Genomic DNA, 20,563 nt, shown 5'->3' on the forward strand with positions numbered 1-20,563 from the left:
AGCTTCCTATTATTTCAATAGACAGGAAATTTTCCTTTGTGCTCTTCCTTTCACAGACAAGTGGAATTTTTGAAATATTTTAAATTTATGTGGGTTGGATGAGTTTTCACTAAAATTTCATATGTAAAAATTTGGTCCCTGGGGAGGAAGTTGGACTTAAAGAGGCAAGCCCTCTTGAAAGGACCTTGGCTTCACTGGCTTGGAAGGACTCTGAGGTGTTTCAGTCTCCTATGGTTTCTTGGCTTATGTCATGGTGTGCCATCTTCCCAGCACTCAAACCATGGGGCTGACCAATCTTTGACCTCATGCTCCAGACAAGTATGCCAAAAGAAAACTCCATTTCCTTCACAAATGACCCATTTCAAACATTTCATTATGGTGATGGTGTCTTAGTTAGACTGGTCTACAGTTTCAGAGGTTTAGTCCATTACCATCATGGCGGGAAGCATGGCGGCATGCAGGCAGACATGGTGCTGGAGAAGGAGCTGAGAGTTCTACATCTTGATCTGCAGGCAGCAGAAAGAGACTGCCACACTGTGCATGGCTTGAGCATCTGAGACCTAAAAGCCTGACCCCAGTGGCTACTTCCTCCAAGGCTGTACCTACTCCAACAAGGCCACACTTCCTAATAGTGCCACTCTTAAGGGCTTATAGGGGACATTTTTATTCAAGCCACCACATTCCACTCCATGGCCCCCATAGGCCTGTAGCCACAGTATAATGCAAGATGCATTTAGTCCAACTTCAAAAGTCCCCATAGTCTATCACAATACCAGCACTGATCAAAAATCCAAAGTTCAAACTCTCTTCTGAGACTCATACAATCTCTTAACTGTAATCCCCTGTGAAATAAAAATGAAAAATCAAATCACACACTTAAAACATATAATGGCACAGGATATACATTAAAATTCCAAAAAGGAAAAAAAAGAGCCTAACAACATATAATGGCATATTATATTCCATTAAAATTAAAATTCCAAAAAAAAAAAGGGAGCCTAGTGAAAAAATACTGGACCAAAGCAAGACCAAAACCCAGCTGGACAAGCTCCAAACTCTGTATCTTCATGACTAATGTCAAAGCATTCTCCAGATCTCTAACTCCTTTCAGCTTTGTTTAACTCAACATACTTCTTTCTCCTGGAATGCTTCCACTTCCCATTAGCAGCATTCCTTGGCAGATATAACACAGGTATGGTATCTCCAGCATTTTGGGGTCTCCAAGGAAATACAGGCTTCATATAATGGCCTCTCTAGGCCTTCATGAAGGGACACCCTGACAGATGCCTGGCCTCAGTAGCTTTCCTTAGTCATAAAGGGAAATTCCATAACACCTTTCACCTATTCTTGACTCTAAAGCCAGAACCATGTGCCTGAAGCTGCCAAGTTCCACTGCTTGCTGGAGCTGGAATATGGCCCACTTGTTAAGTTATATCTTCACCACCTTTCAGTTTTCAGTGGTTTTCTTCACTGCCTAAGCTTGGCTGTCCTGAAACTCTATCTGTAGACCAGGCCAGCCTCAAGCTCAGAGATCTGCCTGCCTCTGACTCTTGAGTGCTGGAATTAAAGGCATGTACCACCGTACCTGGTTCTAAGCTTTTCTTCACTTCTTTTTCACAAAGGAAACTTTGCTGGGTGGGGTCTAAACCCTGAGGCCATTATTCCCTTTATTCCACTTAATATCAGGCTTTTCTTTAGCCCATTTATCTCCTTGAATAGAGGACTTAGCTCTATTCCACTTCCTGGTGCCCTTTTCCTTCTCAAATTGTACGTTTTGTATTTTTTCTTGTTTAGCTTTCTTCTTTTCATTCTGGATTTTCATAAGAGTGAATACTAATAATTAAACAACAGAGTCAATACTAGGCTATTTTGAGGTTTTCTCTGCCAATGCAATTAATCCAAAACTTTTCAGTTTAGCCTCATGCAGACTTTTCAGCCAAGGGCAAAAAGCAGCTACATTCTTTGCCACAATATCACAAGAACAGTCTCTAGGCCACATACTAAAGTTCTTCTCCTCTGAACCTCTTAATCTAGGCCACAACAGTTCAAAAATCACTGTCAGCACCACTATCTTCCATCCTCCTAATAGTATGGCCCATTAAGTCATGCTTGAAACATTTCACTGATTTTCTGACCCAAAGTTCCAAAGTCCACATTCTCCCAAGCAAAAACATGGTCTAGCCTATCACAGCAATACCCCACTTCCAGTACTAACTTCTGTCTTAGTTAAGATCTATTTCTGTGAAGAGACACCATGACCAGGGCAACTCTGATAAAAGGAAACATTTAACTGGCTTACAGTTCAAAAGTTTAGTCCATTATCACTAAGTGGCAAGCAGGCAGACATGGTGCTCGAGAAGGAGCTGAGAGATCTTGATCTACAGGCAGCAAGAAGAGACTGACACACTGGGAATGGTTTGAAGATCTGAGAGCTCAAAGCCTGCCCCCAGTGACCGCTTCCTAAAACAAAGTAGTGCCTACGCCAACAAGGCCACACCTTCTAACAGTGCCATTCCCTATTGGCCTATGGGTGCCGTTTTCACTCAAACCACCACAAATTGAAAATTAAATAACACACGCATACATTATACACCATACACAAATTTAATACACATGCTGTTAATAAAAGCTGTTAAGAATCAAAATTATTGTAAGTTTTTTATTAATCATGATAAATTAGTAATAATCTATATTAATAGAGTTTTGCTGATGTTTATATTATTGATTATAAACATGCAATTAACTAGATATTAGTAAGTAAATATTTTACAGGTCATAATTCATGTTTATATAACTGTATCTTTCCCTCTTGTAAGTATTAATTATGCATTATAATGGGATTCATTATGACATTTCATGCATGTATATAATGTATTTTTATCATATTCACCCCATTACCCACTCCTGTTTTTCTCCCATTTTTGCTGATCCTGTTCTTCTTATGAGCTAGCCTTCCTATATTTATGGGGTTTTTTTTGTCTTTGTTTTTTGTTTTTTTTTTTTTTTTTGTGTGTGTGTGTGTGTGTGTGTGTGTGTGTGTGTGTGTTTTTCCTATAACCTGTTTCATTTTACTAGAGTTCTTGCAGGGTGTTGGATGAGAGGTTTTTTTACATATATATTCTATGCTCAAGAACAGTCTCCGCCTTCCCCATCAACTACTTCTAAATACGTAGAGAGAGGTGGAACCTCATGCCCTTACTGGGCTCCTCCCACCAGCTTGATAATGATGGGCCTCGTCTTGTATAGTTTCTCTCAAAATGTTCTCTGCTTGCCTTCAGTAAAGGAAATGTTTGCATCACCTTTCTCCCTACTGCTTCCTATGAACAATGACATCTCTCATAAAACATGTTAATTTAAAAAATGCTTTGAAAGAAGATTTAACATATTTTTTAGCCAAAGCATCTATTTCTTTTATCATAATCTTCAATGTCTGTGATTCCCTCTTCTGTCTCTTGTATTCTTTTGGTGATGCTTGTGTCTATAGTTCCTCTTTGCTTACCTAAATTTTTTATTTCCAGAATTTCTCGGTTTGTGTTTCCTTTATTGTTTCTCTTTTCATTTTCAGGTCTTGAAGTGTTATTTGTTTCTTTCAACTGTTTGTATTTCTTGACTTTCTTGCATTTCTTTAAGGGATTTATTTATTTCCTCCAATATGTTGTTTGTCTTTTCTTTGATTTCTTAGGGGATTTATTGATTTCTTCTTTAGGAACCTTTATCTTCATAACTTTGCTTTTAAGGTCATTCTGCTGTGTTGAAAGTTGGGGCTTGATGTAGTAGGGTAGCTGGGCTCTGGTGGTGACATATTGCCTTGGTGTTAACTGTGTCTTACCCTGGTGTTCAGGCGTTTGGTTTAGTGGTTATAGGTCTAGGTGCTGATTTCTAGGTTTGTCTTTGCTGGATGGGTGTTTTGTTCCTTGGTTTCCATTTTCTCTCTGGTCTTCTGGTGTGTGCTCCCTGTGGTTGAACAGAGAGTCTCCACCTGGGTGACTGTTGTGGTCTCTTTTTGAGCATTGGGTATCTGCTTGAGTTGTGAGCCAGAATATGGTGACAAGGAGGCCAGGGACATTTGGCAGTAAGCTGAGTGGACACTGAGAGACTGGGAATGGTCTGTGAGCAGCTGGCCTGCCTACAATTTTAGCAGCCAGTGTGGTCTCTGGTGGAGCAGGGGGCTTCTGAAGAAGTCATGACGCAAGAGGTATTCTTAATGATCAATCCTTGGGCTGGGGAATGCTATTTAAAGTAAAATTCACTTTTTCCTGGTGTCTAAGGATGTTGAACCTTTTTCATATGCTTATTGGCTATTTTTCATCCTTTGTGAACTGTGCACTTTATTAGCACATTAACTGAGTTGTAGGATTTCTTGATGTTCTAGTTCTTTGTGTATTTTATATGTTAGTCTTCTACTAGACATGTCATTCCCAAAGATTCTCTCTCATCCTCTGGGCCATTTCTTCACTTGGTTGTTTTCATTTCTATGAAGAAATGAATGATTGGAGGAGTTTTGGTTTGTGTGTGTGTGTTGTTGTTGTTTGTTTGTTTTTCAGTTATTTTCAGACCGTTTTAGCCTATGCTTGTCTCTATAAGTACCTTTTCCCTGTTTTACATGATTTTTTTAGGTTCAGGCTACTTGCATGAAGGTTTTTGAAGCTCTTGGGATTACTTCTCATGCAGGGTGGAAAATTAGGATCTAGTTAAATTCTATAGGCAGCCACCCAGTTTCTCCAGCATCATTTGTTGAAGAGGTTCCCATCTTCTTTATCAACAGTATGGGCTTTGCTATGTATGTTGATTAATGTGTTGAGGTACATAACTTCTCTACTGAGTATGCTGAAAGTTTTGATCAGGCAAGTATGTTGAATTTTTCTGATGTTTCTCTGCATCTATTGAGAAGAATATGTGTTTTTTAAAAATAAAGACTTTATCTGTTATTAAGCTATATCAGTTCAGTAATTTCTTTATGTTAGCCCATCTTTATATGTCAAGTCACAGAGTATAATTATTTTAATAAGATATTGCCAAGTATTTTGTTGACAATCACTGCACATGTGCTCATCTGAGATATTAGTCTGTGATTTTCTTATTATATACTCGTCTGACTTTGGCAGGGGGCAATGATAGCTTTTTAAAATGAGAGTAAAGTGTATTCTGTTTCTTGGAAAGAATGTTCTATATATAGCTGTCAGGTTCGTTTGATCTACTGTGAACTTCAAGTTCAATATTTCCTTTTGGTTTTCAGACTGAATGATCTATCCATTTCTGAGAGGGGAGATATGGCTATCCAGCACTGCTATTTTGTTATGGCCTATTTCTGACTTTAGATCTGTTAATATTTGCTTTATATACTTGAATATATTTACAATTGTTATATCCTCTTGATGAATTTCCCCACAGTCATTATTTGTCATTTCTTGCCCTTTGTGATAGTGTTTGACCTAAATTCTGCTCTCTTCAAAGTTACAATCAAGTGTGGTGGCTATTCTTGCTTCTATCATCTATATATCTCTATCTATTTATCTATCTGTCTATCTATCTATCTATCTATCTATCTATCTATCTATCTATCTATCTATCTATCCACCCAGCCATCTCGTGCTATGCATTGAACCCAGGCTGTTGTGCAAGCTGGCAAGATATTACCACTGAGATCCATCCTCAACTTACCCTTTCTCATTTTGATTATCATTTACATGAAATGTATTTTTCCACTCTTAAGTTTCAGTCTATATACTTCCTTATGGCTAACTTAAGTATCTTGTAAGCAGCATCTAATTATGTTATCTCTTTAAAAAAACAGTTTTAGCTTGTATTTTGGGGAGACAGAAGAATTTATTTCATGTATAAATATAGTTGGTGGCACAAAAAAATGTGCCAATCAAGAGAAAACCACATGGGCCCATAAGCTTGTATTTCCTTATTATGGTATGGTCACATTCACTTACACAGTCATACTCTTAAATGTTTGCTCAATAGCAAAATTTTTCCAATAACACATTTCTCAGAATGTATCCCTATTGTTAAGTAACACATGGCTGTGGTTATTTTACATATTGCTGAATAAAGATGAACTGTTTCCATTTTGTTATTTTTATTTATATTTTTTTTTACAGTTTCCTGGATTGCTTTTGTCTTCATTTGTAATTTCCTATAGTGGTATGATTTGATTAGATTCTTTTTCTCTCTTTGTTTTTCTCTTCTTCTACTCTATTTTTATTTCATAGCCACCATACATAAAATATCTTACAACTCTGTATTCTACTTAATTTTAATTACATGCATAACTATATACTTCCAGTTCTCCTTGTACGTTAAATGTTACAATCGATATGCATTATGCGTCCATTAACAAGTTAGTGTCACCATGATTACTTTTCTCTTTTTTAATATAATTTTTATTTATTACAGTTTATTCATTTTGTATCCCAGCTGTAGTCCCCCCTATCATCCCCTCCCACTTCTGCCCTTCCCCACTCCCTCATCTCCTCCCATGCCCTTTCCCAGTCCACTGATAAGGAAAGATCTCCTCCCCTTCCATCTGACCCTAGCCTCTCAGGTCTCATCAGGACTGTCTTTCATAGTCTTCCTCTGTGGCCTGGTAAGGCTGCCCCCATCTCAGGGGTAGATGATTTTCTCAAAGAACCAGCTCTTGGTTTCATTGATTCTTTGAATTGTTTTATTTGTTTCCAATTTATTGATTTCAGCCCTGAGTTTGATTATTTCCAGCCATCTACTCCTCTTGGGTGTGTCTGCTTCTTTTTTTCCTAGGGCTTTCAGGTGAGCCATTAAGTTGCTTGTATGAGATGTTTCGAATTTCTTCTTGAAGGCACTTAGTGCTATGAACTTCCCTATTAGTATTACTTTCATTTTATCCCATAAGTTTGGGTATGTTGTTCCTTCATTTTCATTTAATTCTAAGAAGACTTTTTTATTTTTTTCTTTATTTCCTTCCTGACCCAGCTGTCATTGAGTAACAAGTTATTCAGTTTCCATGTGTGTGTAGGCTTTTTACTATTTCTATTGTTGTTGAGGTCCAGCTTTAGTCCATGGTGGTTAGATAGGATAGACGAGATTATTTCAATCTTCTGTATCTGTTGAAGCTTGCTTCATCACCAACTATATGGTCTATTTGGGAGAAGGTTCCATGAGGTGCTGAGAAGAAGGTAAATTCTTTTGTGTTTGGGTGAAAAGTTCTGTAGATGTCTGTTAGGTCCATTTGACTCATGACCTTTGTTAGAGTCATCATATCTTTATTTAATTTCTGTTTTATTTAATTTCTCTCTTTGTTGAGAGTGGGGTGTTGAAGTCTCCCACTATTAATGTATGGGGATCTATATGTGGTTTAAGTTTTATCAATGTTTCTTTTACAAATGTGGGTGCTCTTGTATTTGGGGCATAGATGTTCAGAATTGTGATGTCTTCTTGGTGGAATTTTCCCTTTATGAGTATAAAGTGTCCTTCCCCATATCTTTTGATTTATTTTGGTTGAAAGTCAATTTTATTAGATATTAGAATGCCTACTCCTGCTTGCTTCTTGGGTCCATTTGCTTGGAAAATTGTTTTCCAGTTCTTTACCTTCAGATAATGTCTAGCTTTGTGACTTAGGTGTGTTTCTTGTATGCAACAGATTGCTGGGTTTTGTTTACGTATCTATTCTGTTAGTCTGTGTCTTTTTATTGGAGAGTTGGATCCATTGATGTTGAGAGAGATTAATGACCAGTGGCTGTTAGATGCTTTGAGTTTATTGTTGGTTGTGGTAGTGTGTTTGTGTGCTTGGCTACTTTTAGCTTTGCTGTAATGTGGTTATTAATTTCATGTTTTTTCCTGAGAGTAGTTAGTTTTCTTGGGTTGTATTTTTCTTTCTAGTATGTTCTGTAATGTTGGATTTGTGTGTAGATGTTGTTGAAATTTGTTCTTGTCATTGAATATCTTGTTTTCTCCATCTATGATGACTGAGAGTTTTGCTGGGTACAGTAGCCTGGGCTGACTGACATCTGTGTTCTCTTAGAGTTTGCATGATATCCACCCAGGCCCTTCTGGCTTTCATTAGCCTCTGTTGAGAAGTCAGGTGTGATTCTGATGGGTTTGCCATTATGTTACTTGTCCTTTTTCCCTTGCAGCTTTTAGTATTTTTTCTTTGTTCTGTAAACTTGCTGTTTTGATTTCTTTTCTGGTCTAACTTATTAGGTGTTTTGTAGGCCTCTCCTTTAAGTTGGGGAAATTTTCTTCTATGATTTTTTAAAAATAGTTTCTGGGCCTTGGAGTAGGGAATCTTCCTCTTCCTCTATTCCTACTATTCTTAGGTTTTGTCTTTTCATGTTGTCTTGGATTTCTTGGATGGTTTATGTAAGGACTTTTTAGATTTAACGTTTTCTTTGATGGATACATTGATTTCTTCCATTGTATCTTCCACACCTGAGATTCTTTCTTCCATCTCTTGTAGTCTGTCAGCTATGCTTACCTCCACAGTTCCAGTTTTCTTCCTAATTTCTTCCTCTCCATGATTTCCTCCGTTTGTGTTTTCTTTAATTTTTCCAATTCTATCTTCAAATCTTGAACCATTTTTTTTTATTTCCTTCACCTGTCTGACTGCATTTTCCTGCTTTTCCTTCAATTCCTTCACCTGTTTAAACATTCCTCTGTTTCTTATATTTCTTTCAGTGATTTAAGTATTTACTCTATGAAGGCCACAAACTGTTTAGCTGCATCATCCTGTATTTCTTTACCGATGGCCATAATCTGTTTGACTTTATCTTCCTCTAGTTCTTTACATATTTTATTTGTTTCCTCCATTTTCCTCTTCAGAAGCATAGATGTAAGGTCATTTTCTCGAATTTTACTGATGATAGGGTTTCAAGGGCTGCTTTGCCCCTGGATTACTGGGTTCTGAAGATGCCATATTGCTTTGGCTTTTGTTGGTTGTGCTTTTATGCTGGCCTTGACCCATCTGGATGTCTCAGGTTTTAGCTTTTAGTTTCTGGTACCTCCCGGAATCCTGGGCTGGGGAGAATCCCCTTGGCAGGAAGATGGTTGTTTCTGAAGGTGACCTCCTCAACTTTTTGGGTACAGTCACCAAGTAGCCAGTGCTTCTCAGGAATTGCCACAGCTCACCTCAGGCATATGGACCTGTGTTGTAACTATGGTCGTTGGTAATCAGAGGGCTCTCCTCTCACCAGGAGAAATCCTGGAGACAGCTGCCCTGCTGCTAGGGTTCTTCCTCTGAATTTAGTGGGTTACTGCTGCTGCTCTTACATTGTGTTTACTGGACACAGCCCTCTTGAAGGAGCAGAGAGCCCCGCAGTTTGGTCAGTTTAGCTAGGAGAACAGGTTGCACCTGTTGGTGTCTGGGGCTGAGCCTGTGTATCCCAGGCTTCTGTAGGTCTGAGGTTGGAGCTCTGTGCCCCAGTACCCAAACAGTAATCAGTGGCAAGTGAGTGCAGCACTCATGCATGCAGCAGGAGGCTAGAGCCTGGAGCCTGAGGGAGCCCAGAAATTTTTCTGGAGCTGGGTGTCCTGAGGTCAGACCTGATGTTTCTCCCACTGAGGGATTTCCTCCCAACAGAAAAACTCAGTCTGTGGTGTTTTGGGGTCCACAGTTCAGTCAGTCTGGGATGGTGAGTAGAGCATGCAAGCACAGGTGAGTGGCTCTGTGCTGGTGACTGGGCGCCTGCAGGAACCCGGGAACTTCTTCCCCCTCCCCCTGAGAAGTTTTTTGGGGAGGAGGGTTCGGCTGAGTGCCCTGAGGTCGGACCTGCTGTTTCCCTTACCGTGGGGTTTCCTCCCCATTGGGAAACCCAGTCTCTGGTGCCCTGGGCCCACAGTTCTATCTGGGATGGTGAGTTGGGTGAGCAGGCAGGTCTCTGGGCTGGCGGCTGAGCACCTGCCAGACCCCAGGACCTCCTTTTTTCAGGGATTGTCTGGGTGACCTGAGGTCAGTCCCGATGGCTTCCTTCACGGTGGGGTTTTCTCTTGACTCGGTTACTTTTATTGTTGTTTTTAAACCACTGCACTATAGTTAGAATTGATTTATCATCATTAGTAAATTCCGGTATACTGAATTTTACTGTATGTGTATACTTGCCCTTGATTTTCTACTTTGGCTTTTTTTTTATGAATTAATATCCTCTAATTTCAGCTTGAAGAATTTCTTTCAGCATTACTTATAAGATAAGTCTCATGTTGTTGGTTTTACTCTTTATTTTAATTATTGTTCTCATGTCCCTTCTAACGCCTGGAAAGTATTGTTTTTCCTGAAGGCTGCTTTGTCTATCTTTAACATACTTGGTTCCAACTTTCTGTTAAGTAGTGTTGGTACCATTTGTTCTCCATGCCTTGTCAATCTACCATTGTTTCTTTCTTACTCCTTTTTACTGTTTGAAAATGTCATACTTGCATAAGACGTGTTTAGATCTAATCCACTCCTCATCCCCTCTCCTACAATTCCTCCATTATCCCTACCACCTTTCTTCCCATCAATCGTGTGCTCTGTGGTTTAAGCCCAGTGAGTGAGTACATGCATGAGTTTAGGACCATGTGCTCAAGAACAGGTACAGTCTCACATTCTGCATCCCCACGGAACACTGACTCTCCCTGCGGATTTCATGCTAGCTGGCACACAGCTGAGTCTTGGTGGCTTTTTGTTTGTTTATTGTGTTTTACTCCAATTTGTTTTGGGTAGAAATTCATGCATTTGGTGGTCTCACATTAAATTGGTTATTGATCTTTATATTGATGAACATCATGTGAGAATTTTCTATTGGGGGGGGGATGTTGGCCTCTTTTTTGTCATCTGCTCTTTATCTGACTTCTTCAGATTTAATTGACTATTTTTATTATTCACTTCTTCCCTTATAATATTAGTTATACTTGAAAATTTCCAGTGGTTTTTCTAATGTTTTCAATACATACTTAAAAATACTGCCTGCCAGCAGGGCTGGCACATTCGGCAACACTTCCTCTTTCTCATTTGTTGTAACAGTGCTGTCAGCCATTCCATTTATCTAAAGATATAGCTGCACGATGTTGTGTTTACTTTATAGCTTCAAGCAGATTATTGCCTATTAGAAAAATAAAATGCAATGCTCAATTATACTATCCACTGGAGCAGAAGTAACTTGAAAGTGGCTGTATCTCTGAAGACAATGATATTCTCTTCCACAGAATCCTAATAGCCCCCATGTGATGAGCTGGAGCCAGTGAGCCTCCTCCCACATCTGTGGCTGAATATTAATGGGATCAATTATACAGGCAAACTTAGCTGCCAAAAGCTCATGAATCCCATGGCCATGTCACACCCGTAAGACAGCATTTCATGGACCTCCTCCCCATTATCTTGCTCTTAAATTCTTTATGTCCCCTCTTTCACAATGTTTCCTGTGCCTCCAGGATGATCAGATGAGTGTCTCAATTAAGGTTGGGCACTTCATAGTCATTTCTTTCTCGAGCCCTTTCACTAGCCACGGGTATCTTCACTAACTGATATTCTCTGCAAAGTGAAACTTCCTTGCTATAATCTGACAATGGCACTAGTCTATGTGTATAAATATGGAGAAGGCAATTTAACAGTGTGTCTTCTTAGCAAAACAGAAGTAGTAGGCTCACCCATAGGGGCTCTGATCTCCCCAGACATGGACCTTTGCATAGGTTTGCAGAAATGAGCGTGAAGTCCTTCTTGTACAGAAGGCCTCAAACACCATCAGGAAATGGTGATTTATCCCCATAACAGTGTGCCAGTGTTACTCCGGGAAGCGCTTCATGTCTGGGTGGTGGGTATTAAAGAATGCAAGGTCCACAGCGGGGAAAGACCACTGCTGACTTTTCTTCTACAAGAGCTTGCAGTGCAACTCCTGGCACTATAAAAGCCAGTCAACCAGAAAGAAGCTGTCAGCCTAGTTCCAGCCTTGCTTCTGTGTCCCGCAGCCAGGGTGTGTGGTGTCTTCAGCAAAAGAGCCTTACTACAGGGTTAAGATGGGTCACCAAGGGCAATGATAATAACTTGTTTAATTTGGGGGTCCTTTTGGAGTTTCTTAACTAAAAGTATTACCACTGGGATTTTTTTTTTATTTAACAAAATGTAATAACCTCCATTCAAACTCTTTTTAGACTATGGCGGTTATTTCTAACTAGCTTATAAAGTCATAGATCGCCATGTGACTTCTTCATATATCTTCAGTTTTGGTTAAATTGCCCACACTCTATTTTCTCTCTTACTCCCATCCATCTTCATAGCTTTCCATCTCATATTCTGACAATTTTTATATCACACGTGTTCTCCATCCTTCACTGAAACTTTTACTTTTATTAGAACTTTTTATTTTATTAGAACTTTCTTAAGTAATTTTTTATTTGTGAAAGCAAAAAGCATTTTTCTTAAAAAGCTATTCTGGGCCCAGGGAGGCCTGCAGAGATCGATGCACCAACTGAGGATCACGCAAGGGGAGGATCTAGACCTCCTGCGCAGATGTAGATCATAGGCAGCTCAGTGTCCAAGTGGGTTCCCTAGTAATGGGAACAGGGGCTGTCTCTGACATGGACTCAGTGACAGGCTCTCTGATCACCTTCCCCTAATGGGGAAGCAGCCTTGCCAGGCCACAGAAGAAGAAGATGCAGCCAGTCCTGATAAAACCTGATAGGCTAGGGTCAGATAGTAGGGTAGGAAGACCTTTCATATAGGGGGAGAAAAGGGAGGGAGGGTGGGACTGGAAAGAGATGAGGGAGGGGGCTACAACCAGGATACAAAATGAATAAATTGTAATAAATAATAAATCAATAAAAAATAAAAGTGAAAGAAAGAAAGAAAAGCTATTAGGCAAAGAGTTTAAAATGCCTCATTCAAATTGCTCCTATTTTTCTTCAAAACAAGAATCTGCTTCTTCCCCATGCTTACCATGTACTATAGTCAATAAACCTCTTGAGCTAAAAATAAAAAATAAATAATCTGGTGCGCAGAGTCCTCACGTCATCACTGGGTGACTTAGAAAAGTTCCGTTTATAAAGTGGCGGTGGCGTTAGCAAACATAACTTTGTTAGTATGATATAAAGCATACAGGCCTTCTTTTGGCACGTATTAGCCCTGTGATAAATGTTTGATATGTGAAACAGTAATGAAAGCCGCTGGAATGTGCAGTTAGAGAAAAAAGAAGGCAGCTAAAGTAACCAGCGTTATTTGCATTTCAGTGGCTTATAGATCCAGTTCTGGAAGCTTTGTTTCACTTTTAGCTCTCTCCATTCTTCAAAACAGGCCAACCGGAAAGAAGCACCAATGAAGAGAATGTTGTGGATAAGGACAACCAGGCTGAGATGTCTCATTACCAGTCTCTGCAGAATGGCACCAAAGCTCAAGTGAAAGTTGGTGAGTTCATCTCTGGCTCTCAGTGTTCAGCATTTTTCCCTCAATGACAAACTTACGGTGAACACAGTGAACTGGGTACCTTTGAAGTCAGCACCATGCACTATTCCTCAGAGAACAGGGTTTAAGGGAACGGACTGATGAATGCCATTAGGCTGGGAGTGACCTTACTTTGTCCTTTCCAATGCCCAGTACTGGAACTTTCTGTGTGCAGAATCACTGTAATAAGTGGATTTTGGATTAATCCTTCAACTTTCCTATCCTTGTAATGATCAACTAGACCCATGGCCTACCTGGCAATGAAAAAAAAAAAAAACAAAAAACAGAAAAAACAAAAAACAGCTTGGTCAGTTTTCTAAATGAATCATAGAGTTCAAAGCTTAAGTGGAAGTGCCTGACTTGAGTGAGAGAAATAAAATGAAGACCTGGGGGAAAAAAAAAACAGTCTCTGCAAATAGGTATTTTGGGATTTGAATTTAAAAATTATGTGCACGTTCGTCTCTCTTAATTGTTGAGACTGTTCATCCTGAACATCTCAGTGGTGTGATGACAAGAGCGGTCACACACAGTGATGAGACCATGACGGTCTTCTGGAGACCCAGCTGGGGGAGGGGAGGTCCAATTTTTTCCTCATAGAATGACACTGGGTATATCAACCATTCCAGGGCAAGTCTCGTGTTCAGGAGTAGTTGGGCAGCAAAAAAGGGAATCCACAGGGTTTTTAGGGGTTTTTTGGGGGGGGTCCTGTTTTTCTTTTTTCCTCCTTTATTTGGTTACAGTTTGATGGGTTTTGTCTTATTTTTGTTTTCTTTTTGCGTGCTCCTGTATCTCATTTTCTAGGTTTAGGGTGTTTTATTTGTTGTTTGGGGATTTGGGATTGTTATTTGAGAAAGAATTGACGCTTGGTGGGTAGGAAGGAAGACATGATCTGGATGGACTTGGGGGAGGGGAAGGATAGCATCGAAATATATTTAAAATTTTTAATTTGTTTTAAATAACAAAAATATAATAAAACAAAAAAATAGCAGGTGAATGCAATAAAATAGAAAGATGTCTCTTTGGGCATCAAGATCTCCAAAAGCATTGTAGTTCTTTGTTGCTACAATACACAGAAGAGTTGCTGAAATCTACCATTTGGATGCTAAAACCGAATTTCCCATATTGACTGGTTTCCTTCCTTCCATGTCTCCTAAACAGACTCCTTTTGCTGTTTGCAAAGTTGTCCACTTGGATTCAGAAAAACATCTCATGTGTATGTGTGTGTGTGTGTGTGTGTGTGTGTGTGTGTGTGTGTGTGTGTTGAGACAGGGTTTCTTTGTGTATGCTTGGCTGTCCTGGACTCACTCTGTAGACCAGGCTGGCCCTGAACTCACAGAGATCTGCCTGTCTCTGCCTCCCGGAGACTGGGATCATAGGTGTGCGCCACCATAACACCTCTTGAAGGAAGACCGCTTTGTTGCTTTGGTTGTCCCCCCGTCCCAGATGGAGAGACTGCAAATGAAACAGCTATTTCTAGAAATGGTTTTGAATGTGGAAATGACAGACAAGAAGGTGTTGGGAGTGGCACAATGCCTGAAGATACATTTATATTTAAATGGCCAGCTCACAGCACTTTAAAACAAGTTCTTGCTGGGTGGTGATGGCGCACACCGTTAACCTTAGCTCTCAGGAGGCAGAGGCAGGCAGATCTCTGAGTTCAAGGACAGCCTGGTCTACAGAGTAAGTTCCAGGTTGGCCAGGGCTACATAGAGAAACCCTGTCTTGAAAACCGAAACGAAAAAAAAAATTGTTTTTAATTTATTTCAGCCCAGCCATTTTCGTCACCGTTGTTTTTGCTTGTTTTATTTTGAAATTGAGCCGGGCTGTGCTGCCCAGGTTGGTCTCAAACTCCTGGGCTCCAGCAATCCTCCGGCCTCAGCCTCCTCGGCGACTAAGACGACGGGAGTGCGCTCCAGCATCTGGCCAAGCTCTGTCCTCTGCACATGCGCGCCGAGTTCAGTTTCTTTTCTTTCCACCCCTGCTTTTCACTAATGGCTCTGTTATTGCTGTAGCCATAGAAATGGGTACAGTTAGCGCTCCCTGTATCCCCTAAACTATGAAATGCGTTATAAAAGCATGACCTTATTTCATGCTTACAACCAATTTTCCTCGTGAGGGAAAATTAAACATCAGAGTAACTCTATAAATTACAGTGATCACACAACTCGTCAAATCAGAGGAATCACAGCGCTGCCTTCCTCGGGCGCCGAGATCGGTGTCTGAGACCCTTCAAACTACGGTGATCAGTAGAAACTCCATAAATCCTTATTTGAGGACTAACTGGGTATTTGCAGGATGGTTGAATACGTTTGCTGCTGGAGCTCTCTTTTTGTATTCCCTGGCACTGTGAGCTAGCATGAGGCCACTAAACACCAAGCGCTGGGTGCTCTCGGATGAATGACTGTGTGGGTCTGCTCCTCCCACCGCACCGCTCTGTGACTCCCGTCGTGGTGAGTCTAGCTGCAAACCCTCTCGAGAGCTCACCAGCAAGGTTTCCTCCAGGAGTTTTGTGCCCCGACTTCACATCTAACGCGCACTTCAAAGCGGGCATTTTGCCCTGCCCATTTTACCCTCCTGATTGAAATCTTTACCTGTCGCAGACTGTTTAAAATAAAGTCCTTTGCTTCTTTTGGTGGCAGGGTTGCAGCAGTCCCAACTGGCTGCTTCCTGAGTGCTGGGCTTGCTGATGAGCCCCCACAAGCCCCTGCGGTGTCCTCTCGCCGACTTCAAATATCACCACTTTCTTAGAAAAGTAACACATTGACTTTAATAGATAAAAAGGCAGGAAAATGTATCTACCTTCATACTCTCTAGGGACACCAACTTTTTAAGCGCCTCTAGTCTTGCCTAACATGCTTAGGGCAACCTTTTTCTCTTCACCCCATATCAGTACTTTCTAAGCCATCAAGGGAAACCTTAACGTTTATAAGTATGTGATTGAATCCTTTATCCTTCAGAGTCTAACAACTACCAAGTATAACATTATTCTTGTACTCCTATACTTAAGCTTTCCATACTCTGGAACAATAATTTTTATGCTGTGCTAAAAAAAATACTAATTTTGAAAAAACAGTTTACAAATGGGAGAGTTTGTTATTTGCAAATCAGGGGTTTAACTGAATAATATGATCCCACTGTACTAAATAATTTGGAGAAAAATATTCCTATCATCACCATCATGCATTTATCAGATTTTTGTGTGCTGAGAATTGAACCTAAAGCTTTATGTATGCTAGGGGTGTGCTCTGTACGCAGCAGCATCCACAGATGAAATTATCATTATACAAATGTTTCGTTACTTGGACTAACTGCGATCAGGACTCACCACACACCCTCTTAAGTAGATTCAGACTGGGTTCTCTGGCCCATTGGCATTTCGGCTGCTGCTAATACTTTGTAAAATGCTTTTTTAGGGCATTACATCTATTCTCTTGTAGTAGTCCAACCAGCTGTATTTCCTGTGTACCATTTTTCTCCAAACCGCCAGTACCTAGCTGCTTATGTTAAAGGATATATTCTTCAGAATCAGAAGGGAGAGTGAGCAGAGCTGGTAGCCAAGCACATTAACTTTGGATAATGACCGTGAAGAAATTATCCTGAAGACAACCTATACATATCACTGGGAAAAAAAAACTGGTTGAACCAGTCTTTGGCTGAGAATTTTTTTAATTAAATTTTTATTTTTTTACATTAATTACATCTTATTCACTTTGTATCCCAGTTGTAGCCCCCTTCCTCATTCCTTCCCAATTCCACTCTCCCTCCCTCATCAACTCCCATGTCCCTCTCCAAGTCCACAGATAGGGGAGGTCCTCTTCCCTTTCCATCTGACCCTAGCTTATCAAGTCTCATCAGGACTGGGTGCAATGTCCTCCTCTGTGGCCTGGAAAGGCTGCTCCTCCCTCAGGGGGAGTGGTCAAATAGCCAGTCACTGAGTTCATGTCAGAGACAGTCCCTGTTTCCCTTACTAGGGAACCCACTTGGATACTGAGCTGCCATGGGCTACATCTGAGCAGGGGTTCTAGGTTATATCCATGAATGGACCTTGTTGGAGTATCAGTCTTAGAAAAGACCCCTATGCCCCTATATTTTGGTTCTGTTGCTCTCCTTATGGAGCTCCTATTCTCTCCAGGTCTTACTATCTTCCCCTACTTTCATATGATTCCCTGAACTCTGCCCAAGGTTTGGTTATGAGTCTCAGCATCTGCTTTGGTACACTGCTGGGTAGAGTCTTTCAAAGGCCTTCTGTGGTAGGTTCCTGTCCTGTTTCCTGTTTTTCTCTTTCTTCCAATGTCCATCATGTTTGTCTTTCTGAGTGAGGATTGATCATCTTACCCAGGGTCCTCCTTCTTGTTTAGCTTCTTTAGGTGTACAGATTTTAGAATGTTTATCCTATATTATAGGTTTATCCTATATTATCCACTTATAAGCGAGTATATACCGTGTGTGTCTTTCTGCTTCTGAGATAACTCACTCGGGAAGATCTTTTCTAGATACCACCATTTACCTGCAAATTTCATGATGTCCTTGTTTTTTAATTGCTGAGTAATATTCCATTGTGTAGATGTGCCACAATTTCTGTATCCATTCCTTCTTTAAGGACATCTGGGTTGTTTCTAGGTTCTGCTACTGCTACAAACATGGTTAAACAAATGTCCTTGTTGTGTACTTGAGCATATTTTGGATATATGCCTAAGAGTGGGGTATTAGGATCTTGAGGAAGCACTATTCCTAATTATCTGAGAAAGTGCCAGATTGATTTCAAAGTGGTTGTACAAGTTTACATTCCCACCAGCAGTGGAGGAGGGTGCCCCTTTCTCCACATCCTCTCCAGCATGTATTGTCACTTGAGTTTTTTATCTTAGCCATTCTGATGGGTGTAAGGTGAAATCTCAGGGTCATATTGATTTGCATTTCCTGATAGCTAAGGATGTTGGTCCCAACACCTTAATAGTGGAAGACTTCAACTCTCCACTCTCACCAAGGGACAGATCATCCAGACAGAAGTCAAACAGGAAAATAGTGGCACTTACAGGGGTCCTAAATCAAATGGACCTAATAGATATCTACAGAACCTCTCACCCAAATTCAAGAGTATACCTTCTTTTTAGCACCTCCTGGAACCTTCTCCAAAATAGGCCATATAATTGGTCACAAAGCAAGCCTCAGCAGATACAAGAAGACTGAAATAATCCCTTGTATCCTATCTGACCACCATGGTCTAAAGCTGGACCTCAACAACAGCAGAAATAGAAAAAGCCTACACATACTGAATAACTCACTACTCAATTACAGCTGGGCTTAGGGAAAAAAATAAAGAAATTAAAGACTTCCTAGAATTCATTGAAAATGAAGGCACAACATACCCAGACTTATGGGACACAATGAAAGCAGTGCTAAGAGAAATTAACAGTATAGAATGATCAATACTTTGCTTGTGTTTCTAGAATTTTTTGTGTGACATATAAACTCACAGTTCAGTATGCAATTGTTTTCTTTCCTTCCTTTCCTTTCCTTTTCTTCCTTCCTTCCTTCTTCTTTTCTTTTGCGATAAGGCCTCACTGTGACGTTCTGTCTGACCCAGAATGCAGCATGTAGACCAGACTGGCTGGGGATCCTTCTGTTTCTGTCTCCTAGAATGCAGTATGTAGACCAGACTGGCTGGGGATCCTTCTGTTTCTGTCTCCTGATTGTGAAACACAGGTGTGCAGTCCCCTGCCCTGCCGTAACTGCCTTCCTGAGGAAAGATGGGTCCCATGCTAGTGTCCTTCAGAGTGAGTAACGCTAGGCTCAGTGGCTAAGACTTCCCATTCCCCTGCATTTGCCTTAACTGCTTGAACAGTTGCCTCTACCTGTATCTTTTTTTATTTTATTTTATTTGCATATTTATTTATTAAAATTTATTCTCTTTGTATTCCAACTGTAGCCCCCTCCCTCGTCCCTTCCCAATCCCACCCCCTCCCTCTTCTCTTCCCATGCCCTTTCCACAGTCCACTGACAAATAAGCAGAAAAGTCAGTGTTTCCCTAAAATTATGATATTTTTGTCCCGCGAAGATACTCAAGGAGCTGTTTTGGTATCGCTGGCCAGTAGTTTATCTACTTTTTTGGCAATGACTTTAGGATTATTTATCTGATATTGGGACACACCCATTGTTAGAGCAAATAGCATAAATCTCAGTTATACCCTCCTCCTTTCTCTAATGCCCTGTTTCTCTTGCTCATTAATATTCATTGGCCAACATAGAACATTCACCTGTGTCTTGAGACAAATGATTTTGGGAGTTGTATTTTCTGTTGCTGTTTTTGCTATCTTAGTAAAGACCTTCATTGTGGTTGTGGCCTTCAAAGCATCAAACCAGGAAACACATTACAAATGTGTATGGTGGCCCAACTCTCAAACACTGTAGTCTGTGTTGGTTCCGTCATTCAATTGTGCATCTCAGCAGTCTGGCTGACAACATTTACCCATTTCCCTGACAAATATGCCTCGTATTGCATCTTGGGCTTTCTGGCAGTGCTGAGCTTGCTTATCGCTTTTCTGGCAAGGAGGCTATCCAACAGCTTCAAAAAGGCAAGAACAGTCATGTTCAGTATGCTGGTTTTCTGCAGTTTGCAGATTCCTTCCATACCCACTTACCTGAGCTCCAAAGGCAAAAACCATGGTGGCTGTGGTGATTCTTTCAATTCTGCCCTCCAGTGCTGGCTTAGTGGCCTGATATTTCTTCCCAAATGCCATGGGATCCTCCTGAGATCTGGTGACCATTCAAAAAAGTTCTTTAAATAACTTCCTCCTTCAGATAAAGGAATTTATCGTGGTTTGTATGAGATGAAGCATGTAGAAATAAAGATTCAAAAGAGTGGTGTGAAGTCAATGCATTCCACTAAACCTGGACAACTGCTCCTTAATTGTCACTATTATCTTTGGAGACGAATAGTCACAATGACCAAAAACACCAGAAGTCAGATAGTTGCCAGTCAGCTGAGACTTCCAGTGTGTCTACTGCACATTTCTTTACGTCACGGTCCTCTCATTTTTCAACATCAAGTAACAGGACTGGAAAAGGATCAGGGTGAGAATGAAATAAAATCATTTGTGCAGAGAAAAAATAACAGATGTTTAAAAATGTGCTTCCTCTCTGTCAGTCTTATGCAGGATGACTCTTTATACTCAAAACACATTA

General features: G+C 40.4%; 1 pseudogene; it reads left to right on the forward strand.

Moving 5' to 3' along the window:
* Positions 1–9,619: 9,619 nt before the first annotated feature.
* LOC129678537 (vomeronasal type-2 receptor 26-like) lies at positions 9,620–20,166 on the forward strand (annotated as a pseudogene).
* Positions 20,167–20,563: the final 397 nt, after the last annotated feature.

The sequence above is a fragment of the Psammomys obesus genome, unplaced genomic scaffold, assembly GCF_907164565.1.
Source record: "Psammomys obesus unplaced genomic scaffold, mPsaObe1.curated_primary_1811, whole genome shotgun sequence".
In the NCBI taxonomy this organism is placed as follows: domain Eukaryota; kingdom Metazoa; phylum Chordata; class Mammalia; order Rodentia; family Muridae; genus Psammomys; species Psammomys obesus.